This window comes from Molossus molossus, unplaced genomic scaffold (genome assembly GCF_014108415.1).
Source record: "Molossus molossus isolate mMolMol1 unplaced genomic scaffold, mMolMol1.p scaffold_m16_p_12, whole genome shotgun sequence".
NCBI lineage: Eukaryota > Metazoa > Chordata > Mammalia > Chiroptera > Molossidae > Molossus > Molossus molossus.
In genome coordinates this window covers 21490078-21505707 of record NW_023425347.1, presented here as the reverse complement: position 1 = coordinate 21505707, position 15630 = coordinate 21490078, and positions in this window count along the sequence as shown.

Here is a 15630-nt window from a genome sequence, read left to right as displayed (position 1 = left end):
ACTTACCCAAATATTAGACTCAATAATTCAGAGTAACTAGAATTGGGGATATAGTCTGAGCCCAGCAAAGTTAATTGGCCCACACAGAGAAAGAATTCTGAATTCTAACTTCTTTGTTCCTGAATGAACATGCCATAGTCCACTGTTAAACTTCCAAAACAAATGGAGGAAAATGAAAGTTACTAAAATTTACTGAATTAGAGCTAAATTGTTAGCTAGTTATTTCACCAACTTTGATAGATTTTTCTTGCATTGATGATTTGGCCTCTCAAATCTAATTTAACATCACAATTCTCTAGAGAAATTTTTAGAACTGCAGGCTTCTGGGCACCACTCTTGGGAATTCTAACTCAGTAGATCTACAGTGGAGCCCAGGAATCTGAGAAAAGAGCCATAATCCTTCAACAGTCCGTCATCCAATATAGTAGTATGTGTTAATTTTGCATACTGACTCTGCAGTAGTTCTTTATCAAACATACTTTTATTTTTATTTTTTTATTTTTTTACATATCATCTAAATATGATCTGAGTGGAATACAGTAAAATTCGGCATTTTAAGTGAACTTGCTTAGCCAACTGTATTTTGTGAACATCATCATAGGTAATGTTAATTACCCAGTGGGCCTACCGCAACTACTGAAGACTTAAATCAAGTTTTCATTTTTGCTTTTGCTAAGGACTTGCCTATCCAGGATTTGTAAAATCAGTTGTTGTTGTTGTTGTTATTTTTAATCCAAATAACAAATTGTACATGTATGCTATTTTTTTATATTTTTCTCATGGTGTTAGTAAGAGGTTTTGTTAATTGCCTCTGTCATCCATTGAATGTGTGAGCTTTCTAAGCTTTTCATCATCTACAAACTTAATAAGAATACCTTCTTTGTTCTCATGAAAGTTTTTAATACAAAATGTGGAACAGAACATGGTGGAAAACAGCATCAGTGGGCATGTCACTAGAAATGTTTATCCACAGCCACATTAAACCATTAGCCAGCACCCTTTGGAGCCTAACACTTTACTAGATAATGTGCCTTTGGAGAACCCTTGCTCCATCCTGCTTGTGTAATTAGGTTTGCTGATAATCATTCTAATATTAAAATCTAGAATCTGGTCTGAAATTTCACAAAGGGCCTGCTCTTTCCAGAACAGGTGCTGGTTGTCTTTGGATCAACCATACTTTCCTAGACAGTCTGTGTGGCTTTCTGGGAGCTGACTTGAGTAAAGATACAGATTGTGGCCACATAGCAATGTTCTTTCTTTGTATGAAACCATCACACCTATCCAGAGACTAGGCCCCAAACCTTGACCTGGTCAGTGCTATGCTCCCTCTGTTGGACTAGAATTCATCCATGCAAACAAAAGACCCGAGTAGCCTATGTGTCTTGCTCCATGACCAGCCTCAGTCCGTGAAAAGATACTAATGAAGTATTCCAGTTTGTTCATTTTGCCTCTTACCACAATGAATTCTAGCCGTTCTAGCCATTTTTGTTGATTGCTAAATGTTCCTATTACATAATATTTTCAACATTTTTATTATCTGCAGTAAAACAATAATGTATAAAAGGAAATTAAGATATACAGAGGCTGTTGATTTGTTCAGTGATAGAGAAAGATTTTTTTTCTTTTTTTAAAATATGATTTTATTGATGTTTTTAGAGAGAGAGGAGGAGAGAGAGAGATAGAAACATTGATGTGAGAAAGAAGCATCGATCAGCTGCCTCCTGCATGACCCCTACCAAGGATCGAGCCCACAACTTGTATGCCCTGACTGGGAATTGAATCTGGACCTCTCAGTCCATGGGACAATGCTCAATCCACTGAGCCACACTGGCTGGTAAAATAAATACATATTTTTTTAAGTCTGTGATTTAGACCAAGCATTTGGCAAACTAGCTTGCTGGCCAATTCAGCCCAAAGTCGTCTGTTTTTTTAAGGCCCATGAGTTAAGACTTGTTTCCCAATAGTTGTTATATAAGTACAGACATGATAACTCTGATTTTTCTGTATTTGCTATTTGGCCTTTTACACAAGAAGTGTGTTATCCCTTGATTTAGAAAGCCAAACTAATCATGAAACATGCAAATCCACGAAAGTTTTTGATCATTTACACTTTTACCTTTAAAAACAAGTACTGAATTGGTACTTCTCACCTCTTTGCTACTGAGCAATATATTGAAAGCAATATATCCAGGGCTTGTTTAGGGAGTAGAAAGAGAATGAAACTGAAAGCACCAGGAATCAGGTCTCTGCCTCCTGGTTCTGTGAACAGCCCTGTGGGATATTCATTTGATGTGAATTAGTCAACCAAGCAAAGGAGAGATCCCACCATAAAACAGCACCCTTTCTCCATGGTTACTGAGGAAAAGTCTGCAAAGAGGCTAATCAGCTATATTAGAACGAAGATGACACACATCATTGATGTAAACAAACAAAGTAAAAACCTTCCTCTTTCTCCATCACTTAAAGTATCTTTCCAAGCTTATAACCCTAAAAAAGTGTCAAGTGAGGAAAAACACAGAAGCTATAAAATAGGTTGTATCAATAAAATTAGAAGAGATTCTCTGAATCGCACATTTTCTACAAGCACTTGCTACCATTCAGGGCCGCTGGAGCACACGTCGCTGTTGAAGGAGTGGCTGAAGGAAAGGGTGAAAAATGCCCGTGTCACCCTCCCCGTTACTGTTGCCGAGTGAGTGTAAGACGAGTTGCCGTCAGATCAACTGATTTGGGACTCATCTTTCGTCGAAGTATGTGTGCTGATGAAAAGCTGCTTTCATTGCCGAGAGACTGCTAATTGTTTGATTATACAGGTCTTCACATTAATGAAGCACTATTCCATGGGTTTGGAGCGTGGCGTGCAACCAAATTACCACCCCAGCGCTCACGCTGTGAAATCTGATTATTCATTAGCCAGTCAGTGAGTGGTACCAACATCTTTTCTTTTTTGAAACCATCAAATGAGAATTACTGCTGTTCGAACCCCTCCCCCTCCCCCACCCCCACCCTTGAAGACGATGAAAAATGGAGTTTGTTGCCTACCGGGGAAGAGGAGCTGCAGAGGGAGAGGGGTTCCAGAATTGCTTCACACGCTTCATGTGATGTCTGTTATGACAAACAGGGAGCCATACGGATTGGCAGTTCCTGCAAAAACGGACCCCTGCTCTCATGACACATCTTCACCTGCACTTGGTCCTGGGCTCCCCTGAAACACGCCCTCAGCCACCAAATGTGGTTGCTGGAATGATCTGGAGTTTTATGGTCTCAGGGCTGCCTGATGAGAATCACCGTAAGGCAAGTGTTCCAAGTTAAAAAAGGGAAAAGGAGGTCTTTTGTTTGCGTCGGTGTGTTGTTTGCTTGTTCTTTTGTTTGTTTGTTATAAATCCTCCTATCCCCACAGAGAAAAACAGAGGCATCATAAGAGGGCATGATTACCAGATTAACGTATTAAAGTTGTCTTAGATTTCTTGTAAGTAGACAAGATGTTTGCTTCATTTAAACTTCAAAAATAACACATAACACTCATTAAAAAAAAATTATGCCCTGTCTGTCTAAAGCAAGACTGACAGGACTTAGTGTGGCAGTGTTAAAGAATCCACTTCATACATGTCAGTGCCAACATCAAAGTCAGAGGAAGAACTCAGCCATGACTGCTCCATCTATAGCTCAAGCTGGATTCAGTTTCCAAAACAAATGACAAAAACTCTTTCCTCCATACCAAGGAAAGATACCAACACTTTGGCAAATGGGTTTATCTCTAACGAGACTGCACACAAAGTGACTGAGATGTGAACTGGGTCTCCGTCTGAGAGATAAAGAGGTCCCAGAAGAAGTAGAAACAGAAGAGGGACTACTTTTCCCAGGAAAAAGTACTCTTCTCAACGCCCCAGAAATAGGGACCAGGGACCAACCTTGCCATCTCCAACCTGTCCACAAGAAAATCAGAGCTTACCATCATCACTAACAGGGTCTCAAAAGTGAATGAAAATGGATACAAAACCTATTCCAGACCGTTTCTGATCACAGAATGTGTAGAGTCTTCTCTTAGGACAGTGAGGCAAGAATTCCTCCAGCAACCTTCTGCCTTATTGTGTCTCCAACATGAACACTGCCCTGAAGGAATCATCTCGGAGGATTTCCCTACATTGAAACATGCCGCCCTATTGCTAAAGGAAATGAAGAGATGCCGAAGCCAGTGTGCTCACTCACAGAAGAAGACACTGGAGCTCAGGAGGCCTGGGGCCTTGCCTGGCTCACAGTTAGAAGCACTGACAGCTGGGATGAGAACTCAGTGCTGGATGTGAGGATGGGGAGGAAATAAAGGGAGCAGGGCCAAATAATGAAATGCGCATGAAACCCACCAAAGGAAAGACAGAGATGGGGGAAAGAATGGCAAAGAGAATATTACCTGTTTTGAAAAGTCCTTTTAAAATAAAAACAAAACAATAAGTCCTCATTTATGTCCAGCAACTCCTGTGAGGCCACCACAGAACACTGAATTTCTCCGTGACATCTCGAACAATCCACCAACACCAGATTGCACAGGCCGCAAAGCAATTCTGAAAGACAGGGACTCGTATCCCTGCAGGCACTAGTAGATGAACTGGAATTGGGGGAGGGAGATTTCTAAGTATTACTTTAGTTTCTATTTTTATCTTGCTACATGACCTTTAGAAACTCTCTTATCTAAAGGTATAAAATGGGTATAATAATACCTGTCTCATGAGCATGTTGTGAAATGTCACTAATTAATGTTTATAAAGCACATGGAGACTTTCAAATGAAAAGTCCCACCTACAATAATTATGAGTATTAGCATTATTATTAACATAGCAACATTAGTTACCAGCTTTATTATCATGAATGCTTAAGATTTTTTTCTTAAGAAAGGCTCTCTTATTTCTTGTATTCTCTCTCTCTCTCTCTCTCTCTCTCTCTCTCTTTCCCCTCCTCCTCCTCCTTTTCCTTCTCTTAGGAGGTCTCCACAGGAGGATTTTTAGGCATGCCAGAACATAAGTTAAAAAAAAAAATCCAATAACACACATTACAATTTCACTTGGATTTTTCTAATTAAATTATTTCTCCCCAAATCCCCAGATTAACTGTATTATGAGCAAACATAACTGTGGCTTCAGAGCTGGTGTTGGACGCAGTTCTCTTAGATTTTCTAGTACAAGCTATGACACTGATTTCTGGAAAGTTGCATACATATGAATTATGCAATTGATTTCAAGGTGTTTATGTACCTGTAAATGTATGAAATATTGTTTTATTACCTGTTTTGGTCAGACACTGTTCTAGGCAATTGGGATACATCAGTGAATAAAATAGACAAAGATTCCTATCCTGCTTGATTTTACATGGGTGATAGGAAGCATATAATAGCAGAAGAATATAATAAATAATCAAAGATTATCATGCTAAATTTGGATATGTTTTATTCAATAAAGGAAAAAGAGATATTTAAAAAAACAAAACAAAAACCCTGGCCGGTGCAGTCAGCATCATCATACACCAAAGGTGGTGGGTTTGATTCCCAGTCAGGGCGATCAACGTTTCTCTCTCTCTCTCACCTCCTCCTTCTAAAAATCAATAAAGTTTTTTTTTTTTTTTCTTTTAAAGAAAGGGAGAGCAGTCTGAGAGAAATAAGAGCACGAGGCCAGGGGTTCAATTTTCAGCATGAAATAAAGTCATTCAGATAGATGTCATTGAGAAGGTGACTTTTGAGCAAGGATTTGAAGGAAGCAAGAAAATTAGCCAAGAGTATGTCTGGTGAGAAGATATTCCAGCAAAGGGAAAGAGCCAGTGTGGAGGCCCTCGGCTGGCCAGTGTGCTGGAGCAAGGAAGCCAGGGAGGTGCAGCAGGAGATGACGTCATTATTGCAATAATGGTGGTTTTACCCAGGATGGTAGTGGCAGGGACAGAGTGGTCAGATAGCAGATTCTGGGTAGTTTAGAATAAAGAATCAAGTGAATTCTCAGAAGAGGTGCTAGGAAAATGAAAGCTCATTCTGAAAATTTTTGGTCTGAACAACTGGAAAATGGAGTGTGTTTGGGGGTAAAATGTGCTCTGTGGTGGTGAAAGAAATATTTCATTCTTTCAAATAGCTTTGGACTTCACATAGACTTATTAAATCCATTCACCTTTCTAGCCGATCAACTGGTTAAGATTTTCCTTTCATTAGGAGGCTCTGTGGTGTCTTGATGCTAATTCCCACCCACAAGACTTGAAATGTCCATTGAGTTCGAGACTGACAAAAGGGATCAAGCTTAGAAGCTAAAATATCAGACCATGAAAATAGCAACAAATGTGGTTCCGTCCCTGAAAAGTAAAAGCTGAGATCCAGGGAGGTGAGCTTATTTTTGTGGAACTGTCTTAAATCACAGAGTCAGGCAAAGGCACAACATGATAACATGTTTTTGGATAAGAATCCAGGTGGGGAATCTTCTCACCAAACATGTGGACCTAAATTCTTATATTCATCTAAACAGGCAGGCTGAGTAGCTCCGCCTTTTTTTGTTTTCTGATTGAGCCACACTGATGGTAACAATTACTTAAAGGTTAAGTGTGAGGTGAGTATCTGCTGAAGAAAAGTGCTCTCTCCTTTTGCTGTTTGTACAAATGCTAGAAGCATGAGGCCATCAACTTCGTTCTGCTATTGGCTGGCTTTGTAATCCTAGACAAGTCAGGAAACTGCCTCAAATGCCTCTTCTACAAAAGAAAAGCATTATAGTTCACTCACTCTTAAGCAGCTTTGCAGGTTTAAAAACCTGTGAATCAATGAATAAGCTCACTCAGAAATAGTAGTGTCTTTGCTTATTTGAAGATTTATAGCGACTTAGCACCTTCCTCACCTTCATGAAAATAACATTAGAAAAACATTAGTAAATTTTGATACAGGACTATATTAAAATAGACATCAATTTCAAATGATGTTCGCAAAGAGTAATGACGCAGGAAATACTTTTGTCATTCTGTTAACTAAAGAAATCAGAACAAGATTGTATATATGATATTATCCCAATTATATGTGTTTTCTGACTTGCACAACAGCAAAACAGTGGTTGATTCTGAGAAGTGAGATCATGTTTTTTTATTGTGGTTTTTTTTTAAGTTTTCTCTATTTTCCATAAAAAAAAATCCATTTTATTTTCAAGAAAATAAATAAGCATTGTTTTTTAAAAAGATTTATGACCCTGGCATTTTGCAAGTACCTGAAAATTTATGCATTTAGCAAACATAGGCTACTAGACTCTGCTCAGAATATAAATGAGCTCTTATAGGGTAGAATATATCTCATGTTTCTTCCAAATTCCAGTTATTACTGAAAAAATATTTTTGCCCTTGACTCCCCTGCTAGAAAAATCCAATCACAAGAGTATGAGGCTGGAGTTGAGATGTGGGGTCTTTTTATAAGAGCCATGAACCATATCATTCTCAGCAATCAATTGGAATCCTTGCATAGTAAAAGACACATGATAGACAATAAATAAACCAGATTGATTGACTGACTTATGGCAAAAATAAAAAAAACACCTGGCTTCAGCTTTTCTCTCAGGCCATTTGTCAGGACTGCATCTCTGGGGCCTTTGTCCAGGTCAAGTGGTACTTACTGGCCTATGGACTCCTAACTAAGGATGCAGGCTTGAAAAACAAGAGTCAGAGTACCTAGACCATAGATGGAAAATATATAGTTTATGAGCTACCTGCTACTGCTTCCATTTCTCTAGGAAATAGTGCAGGGGCATAAAGGCCTAGATACTTCATCTCTGGGAACAACCTCAGAGGCATGGAAACATGAGCAGTCTCTGAACATGAACATGAACATGAACATGTCAGCAAATGGGAGCTGACATATGAGAAGAATTGAACGGAGCATTTAACTCACTGTCTCTTTCCTGGGGAAGTCTTTTGTTTACCTTTTTAAAAAAATATTTTTCATTTTTCAATTACAGTTGACATATAAGATTATATTAGTTTCAGGTGTACACCCTAGTGATTAGACATTATCAAACTTATTAAGTGATCATCCTGAAAAATCTCGTACCCATCTGACGCCACACATAGTTATTGGAATATTGTTGACTATATTCCCTATGCTGTACTTTATACCCCTATGACTACACTATAATTACTAATATGTACTTCTAAATCCCTTCACTTTTTTCATCCATTCCCTCAACTCCCCTCCCATCTGGCTATCATCAAAATGTTCTCTGTATCTATGAGTCTTTCTGTTTTGCTTGTTTATTTTGATTTTTAGATTCAATTATTGATAGATATGTATTTATTGTCATTTTATTGTACTCCTCCTCCTCCTTTACCTCCTCCTCCTCCTCTTCCTTCTTCTTAAAGAAGACCCTTTAACATTTCATGTAATACTGGTTTGGTGGTGATGAACTCCTTTAGCTTTTTCTTGTCTGGAAAGCACTTTACCGGACCTTCAATTCTAAATGATAGCTTTGCTAGGTAGAGTAATCTTGGTTGTAGGTCTTTGCTTTTCATCACCTTGAATATTTTTTGCCACTCCTTTCTGGCCTGCAAACTTTCTGTTGAGAAAATCAGCTAAGTTTTACAGATGCTCCCTAATAGGTAACTAGCTACTTTTCTCTTGCTGCTTTTAAGATTCTCTCTTTGTCTTTAACCTTTGGCATTTTATTTTATTTTTTTATCCTCACCCAAGGACACTTTTACATTCATCTTCAAATAGAGTGAGAGGGAGAGAGAGAGAAACATCCATGTGAGAGAGACACATCAAGTGGCTGCCAACCACATGACCCCAACCGGGGCCAGGGACAAACAGCAACCAAGGTACATGCCCTTAGCAGGAACCAAACCCAGGTCTCTCTGGACCGCGGGCCGACACTTTAACCACTGAGCCAAACTGGCCAGGGCTAACCTTTGGCGTTTTAACCATGATGTCTTGGTGTGGACCTCTTTGGATTCATCTTGATTGGGACTTTCTGTGCTTCCTGGACTTGTAAGTCTATTTCTTTCACCAGGTAAGGGAATTTTTCTGTCATTATATTTTCAAATACGTTTTTAATTTCTTGTTTCCTCTCTTCTCCTCTGGCACCCCCATGATGCAAATGTTGGTATACTTGAAGTTGTTCCAGAGTCTCCTTACACTATCATCATATTTGGGGATTCTTTTCTTTTTTGCTGTTCTGGTTGGGTGTTTTTTGTTTCTTCATATTCCAGATCTTTTATTTGATTCTCGGTGTCCTCTACTCTACTGTTGATTCCTTGTGAACTATTCTTCATTTCAGTTAGTGTATTCATTATTTCTGACTTGTTCTTCTTTTTGTTGTTAACGTTCTCACTAAGTTCCTTGAGGTCCTCAGCAAGTTCCTTGAGCATCTTTATAACCACTGTTTTGAACTCTATCTGATAGTTTGTTTGCTTCCATTTCATTTAGTTCTTTTTCTGGAGATTTGTCCTGTTCTTTCATGTATGACATGTTTCTTTGTGTCTACATTTTGGCTGTTCCCCTGGGTTTGTTTCTATGTATTAGGTAAAGCTGCTATATCTCCCAGACTTGGTAAAGGCCTTTTGTGGTGGGTTTCCTGTAGGGCACAGTGGCTCAGCCTCCCCAGTCACCCAACCTGGGCACTACAGGTATGCCCTTGTGTGGACTCTGTGCACTGTCTTCTTGTAGTTGAGTCTTGATTGTTGTTGGCATTACTGGGAGGGATTGACCTCCAGGCCAATTGGCTGCGAAGACCAGCTTTGACTTCAGCAGAAGAACTTCTATGTAGGAACCAACCTTACGGGGCAGGACTTGCTTCATTGGGGCTTTGCTGTTCACCAAGCCTGCCCTTGAGTGTATTGCTCGTGGAGGGAGTAAGGCTGTAATCGGGTATAGTCTGAAGTTGACCATCAGGTGCACTGGTTCTGAAGCCTCCCAGGAGGTACAAAGTCAGCCACTGCCTATGCCCTGCCTGGGGCCACCCGACACAAGCTACAGGGCAATCTGCAGATGGCTTCTACTTGTGTTGGACTTGGAAGTGTCCAGAAGAGACCAAGGTGTGAACCATGGTTGGCAGCTGCCAGTGCCAGGCCTGGGGCCACTTAGTGAAAGGTATGGGCCAACTGCTGCTTGTATGAGAGACTTTATGGAAGTCTGAAGCATAAGCCAAGACAGAAAACCAAAAGCCACTGGAAACAGCTTGGATGAGGTTGCAAGTTGGGTGAGGTGGGGGTCTCAGGGAATCACTGGGGCTGGAAGAAGACTGTGAGCCAAGTTGATGGAGACTCAGATATGGTACCTCTCTGTTGGTTCTGTGGCAGGGAGGGCTTAGCAAAGGAACGATAGTCTCTGCCAGCACTATTTTCTTAGAGAAATCTGCCCCCTCCTCTAGCTTTTGCCCTGATGCCAGAGAAATTAGCTCCTCCCTGTATGTCCCTGGTTCCTTTCAAGCTGCTGCCCTAATGCTGGAGTGAAAAAGGAGTGAGTCTGAGTAAATCTATGCACAGACCCTTTAAGAAGAACTATCAGGGACTCCAGCAGCCTCGAGTCACTCAGCCACAATTTCTCCTGGAATTTACAGCCCCAAGACACGGAGATTTCTTTTCCTGGTACTGGAACATTGGGTTGAAGGATCTGGTGTGGGGCTTGGACTCCTCACTCCTCGGGGGGGGGAGGGGGTGCTTCACAGGCAAGGTATCCCTTCCAATTAAAAATTGTCACATGTGGCTATGGGACTAGCCCATACCATGTCTCCACCCCTCCTACTAGTTTGTGTGTGGCTTCTTCTTTAATTCCCTTGATATAGGACTTCCATTCAGCCAGATTTCAGGCTGTTCTGTAGTTTAGTTGTAATTTTGATGAAGTTGTGGGAGGAAGCAAATTCTGCTTTAACCTATCATGCCTTCTTGACCCCCATAAAGTCTTTCTTGGGGAAGTCTCAAGGTAATTATGTAGCAATGCCTTTTGAGAAAGAAATGAAAGGTACTTGATGAATAAATGGATGAATAGATGTGAATCTTTTAGTGAAAATGTTTTGACAACTCTAAAGCACAGACTTCAAAATCGTAACTGAGGATGGAGGGAAGCTCCTTATCAAGGTGCCTTATTCGCATACTTGGCAAGTTAGTGTGGGTTGTTGGCAGGGGGTCTCAGTTCCTGCAAAGATGGACCTCTTCACAGGGTGGCTTATGTGGCATCATGACATGGCAATTGGCTCTTCTCCGAGCCTGTGATTCAAGAAAGCACAAGGCAAAAGCCACAATGATTTTCATGGCCTAGCCTCAGAAGTCATGCTCTGTCCTTTCCTCAATATGCTGTGGTGACACAGGTCACACTCATTCAACTGGGGAGAGTATTACACAAGAGCATAAGAACAGGAGGTAGGGAACATCACGGACCATCTTGGAGGCTGGCTACCATATAAATCACTGCAGGAGATTTAAAGACGTATGAGAACCAATCCTTGCTCTCAAGGAGCTAATAGTGTCATTGAAGGGACTCCAGATATGCAAAAATAAACAACCTGTTTAAGAAAGAAAAAAAAGAAACTATGACAGACTGCTGGGTCTCAGCAATAGATATGGTCTCTGCTTCTTGCTGGATATACTGTTACACTTCATTTACTGAGTTTTTGGAGTTTACTCTAGCCATGAAACTAGTTTTGGCGATGGAAAGTGAGAGGAGATGATATGTGGATCTAGGTGGTAAAGAGCAGCTTTGCCATCTCCATGTGCTTTCTCCTTGATTTGGTGATCATGGGGCATAATTGGCTTATCTTATGGTATAAGATAAGGGTCCAGTTTTTTGTTTGTTGTTTGTTTTTTACCAGTTTTCCCAATATCATATCGTGAAGAGACTATCTTTACCCCATTGAGTATTTTTGCCTCGTTTGTCAAATATTAGTCGACTGCCTAGGTGGGGTTTATTACTGGGCTCTCTGTTCTGTTCCATTGACCTATGTGTCTGTTTTTATGCCAATATACTATTTTGATTACTATAGCTTAATAATATAGTACGAAATCAGGAAGTGTGATGCCTCCCAGTTTGTTCTTCTTTCTCAAGATTGCTTTTTGCTATTCAGGGTCTTTTGTAGTTTCAAAAGTGAATTTTAAAATTGCTTTTGCTTTTCTGTAAATAATGTCCTTAGAATTATGTTAGGGGTTGCTCTGACTCTATTGATAACTTTGGGTAATATGCACTTTGGGTAGTACAATATTAATTTTTACAATCCATGAACATTATCTTTTTATATGTCTTCTTTGATTTCTTTCATCAATGTCTTATATAGTTTTCAATGTACAGATATTTTACCTTGTTGGTTAAATTTATCCCTAAGTATTTTATTATTTTCATGCTACTGTGAATAGGATTGTTGTCTTAATTTCTCTTTCTGATAGTTTAATTAATGTATAAAAATCCCACTGATTTTTGCATGTTGATTTTATGTCCTGCAACTTTATTGAATTTGTTTATTGGTTCTAAAAGTTTTTTATGAGGTTTTTATAAATATAAAATTATATCATCTGCAAAAAGAGACAATTTTACTTCTTCCTTTCTGGTTTGGATGCCTTTTATCTCATTTTCTTACCTCATTGTTCTGGTTAGGACTTGCAGGACTATGTTGAGAAGAAATGTAGAAGTGGGTACTCTTGTCTTCTTACTCATCTGACAGGGAAAAAAATTCTCCATTTCACCATTTAGTATGGTGTTCGCTATGGGCTTGTAATATAAGGTTCTTATTAAGTTGTTTCTGTACCCAATTTTTTTGAGCTTTTATCATGAAAGGATATTAAATGTTTTCAAATCTTTTTTTTAGGTTTGTTGAGATGATCATACGATTTTTATCTTTCTATTAATGTATCACATTTATTGATCTGTGCATGTTGAACCATACTTGTATCCCAGGCATAAATCCCACTTGATCATGGTGTATGATCCTTTTAACATAATGCTGAATTGGGTTTGCTAGTATTTCCTTGAGAAATTTTACTCTGTAGTTTTGTTTTCTTGCAGAGTCCTTTTTTGGCTTTGCTCCTGGGGTAATGCGGGCCGCATTTGAGACTTTGTGAGTGTTTCTTCCTTTCCAAAATTATTAAATAACTTTTTTTAATCCTCATCTGAGGATATTTTTTTAAATTGATTTTAGTGAGAGAGGAATCAGGGCGAGAGAGAGAGAGAGAGAGAGAGAAACGTCTATTGGTTGCAACCTTTTGTCTGCAGGATGATGCTCCAACCAACTGAACCACCTGGCCAGGGCAAAATACTTTGAAAAAGATCTGGATCTGGGCTTTTCTTTGTGTTTGAGTACTTATTTAATCTCCTTACTCATTGATATAGTCAGATTTTCTGTCTCTTCATGCCTTAGTCTTGGTAGGTTGCATGTTTCTAATAATGTATCTGTTTCCCGAGGTTGTGCAGTTTGTTGGCATATAATTGTTCACGGTTGTCTCTCAAGACCCCTTGTATTTCTGTGGTATCAGTGTAATGTCTCCCCTTTCATTTACAATTTTTGAGTCTCTCTTTTTCTCTTGATTAGTTCAGCTAAAGCCTTATCAATTGTGTTTATGTTTTCAAAGAATCAACTCTTAGTTTTGTTCATCTTTCCTATTATTTTTCTATGCTTTATTTCATTCATTTTTGCTCTAATCTTTATCATTTCCTTGTTTCCAATAACTTGGGCTTAGTTTGTTCTTCTTCTAGTTATTTAAGGTGTAATGTTGATTGTTTATTTGAGGGCTTTTTTTTTTTTTATCTTCACCGAGGACATTTTTGCATTTATCTTCAGACAGAGCAGGAAGGAGAGAGGGAGGAAGAGAGAGAGAGACACATCGAGTGGTTGCCACCCACAGGACTCCAACTAGGGCCAGGGACAAACTGCAACAGAGGTACATGCCCTTAGCAGGAACCGAACCTGGGACTCTCTGGTCTGCGAGCTGACGCTCTAACCACTGAGCAACTGGCCAGGGCAGGGCTCTTTTTTTTTAATGAATATGTTTATAGCAATGAACTTTAAAACTGCTTTAACTGTATTCCATAACTTTAGGCATGTTGTGTTTCCATTATCATTTGCCTCAAGATATATTTTTTCTTGATTTCATCTTTGATCCATTGGTGTTCAGGAGGGTGTTGCTTAATTTACATGTATTTGTTAATGTTACAGTTTTCCTTCTGTTACTGATTTCTAGTTTCATATCATTGTGATACTTGTAACACTTGGTATTATTTCTTCCTTCTTGAACTTGTTGAGACTTTATTTTTGGCCTACCATAAGATCTTCCCTAGAAAATGTCCTGTGTGTGCTTGAAAAGAATATCTATTTTTCTGCTGTTGGATTCTTGGTCTAGTTTGCTGTTGAAATTATGTATTGAGTACTTTAGTTCAGTTATTGTATTATTCAGCTTTAAGATTTCTATTTGATTTTTTGTCAGGTTTCTATTTTTCTTCTGAACTTTTTATTTTGTACATGTATAATTTATCTAATGTTATTATTTGTCTTTGTGTGTGTTCTTAAAGTCAGTGACATTCTTTAAGAAAAGTATTCTGAATTATTTGTCAAACAATTAATAGATTTCTATTTCTTTAGGGTTAGTTATTGGTTTCCTTTGGTGGTGTCATGTTACCTTATTCATCATGATACTCATGTTGGTATCTGCTCATATGAGTAAGCAATCTCCTCTTCCAGACCTTACTGGTTCATTTTATCAGGGAAGACCTTCAACATTTAGCTTAGCTTGAGGTACTGAACAGGTCAGCTGGTAGCCTCAAGGGCAAGAAGGACTGGCTACTGGGGTCTCTGGTTGGGCTAGGCCACACTGCCCATGCTCTGAGGTGGAGGCTGTAGGTGCTGTTGGCTGGGCTCTGTGGTTGAGTGGGCCTGCTGGCTGTGCTGTGCAGTCAGGTGGAGCCACCAGCTGGGCTCTGCCATCATCTTTGGTCAAGTGGGACCTCAGGTTGTGCTTCCTGACAAGATGGTGCCACTGGCTGGAGTCTATGTTCAGGTGGGGCTGCAGGCATGTTTTTGCAGCTCGACAGGGCCTCAGGCTGGGCTTCAAATTGGGTAGGCTGTTGGCTATGCTTTGCTATTGGGTAAGATCACTGGCTGGACTCTGTTTTCGGGCAGGGCCTCCAAATGTACCCTGCAGTTGAGTGTGGCTGGAGACTGTGCTCTATGGTTGGGCATGGCCACCGTCTAGGCTCCCTTGTCTGGTGGGACTGCAGGCTATGCTCTGAGATTGGGTGAAGTCACTGGCTGGGCTCCATGGCTTAGCAAAGTTATAGGCCAGGCTCCATGGCTAGGCAGTACCATAGGCTGGGCTCTGAGGTTCCTGGGACCACTTTCATACTCTCTGGTCATACAGGGCCATATGCTATAATCAATAGTTGGCTTCTTGCCCGGTATGGCTATACAGTAAACTTCATGGCTAGTATAGCTGTTGACTGGGGACCCAAATTAGGCAGAACTTCCAATGGAGCTCCTAGGAGCCATGGGCTGGGCTCAGCAGATAGGCAAAGTCGCTGGTGGGGATTTCTGCTCAGGCACCACTACAAGCAAAACTTGGTTCACCGAGAACTGAATACTGGTTGCTATAAGTACCAACCCCTTCTTCACTTCTTTCTAATTCCCAGTGGTCAAGCTCAGCAGATTCCCTCAGTGATCCCTATGA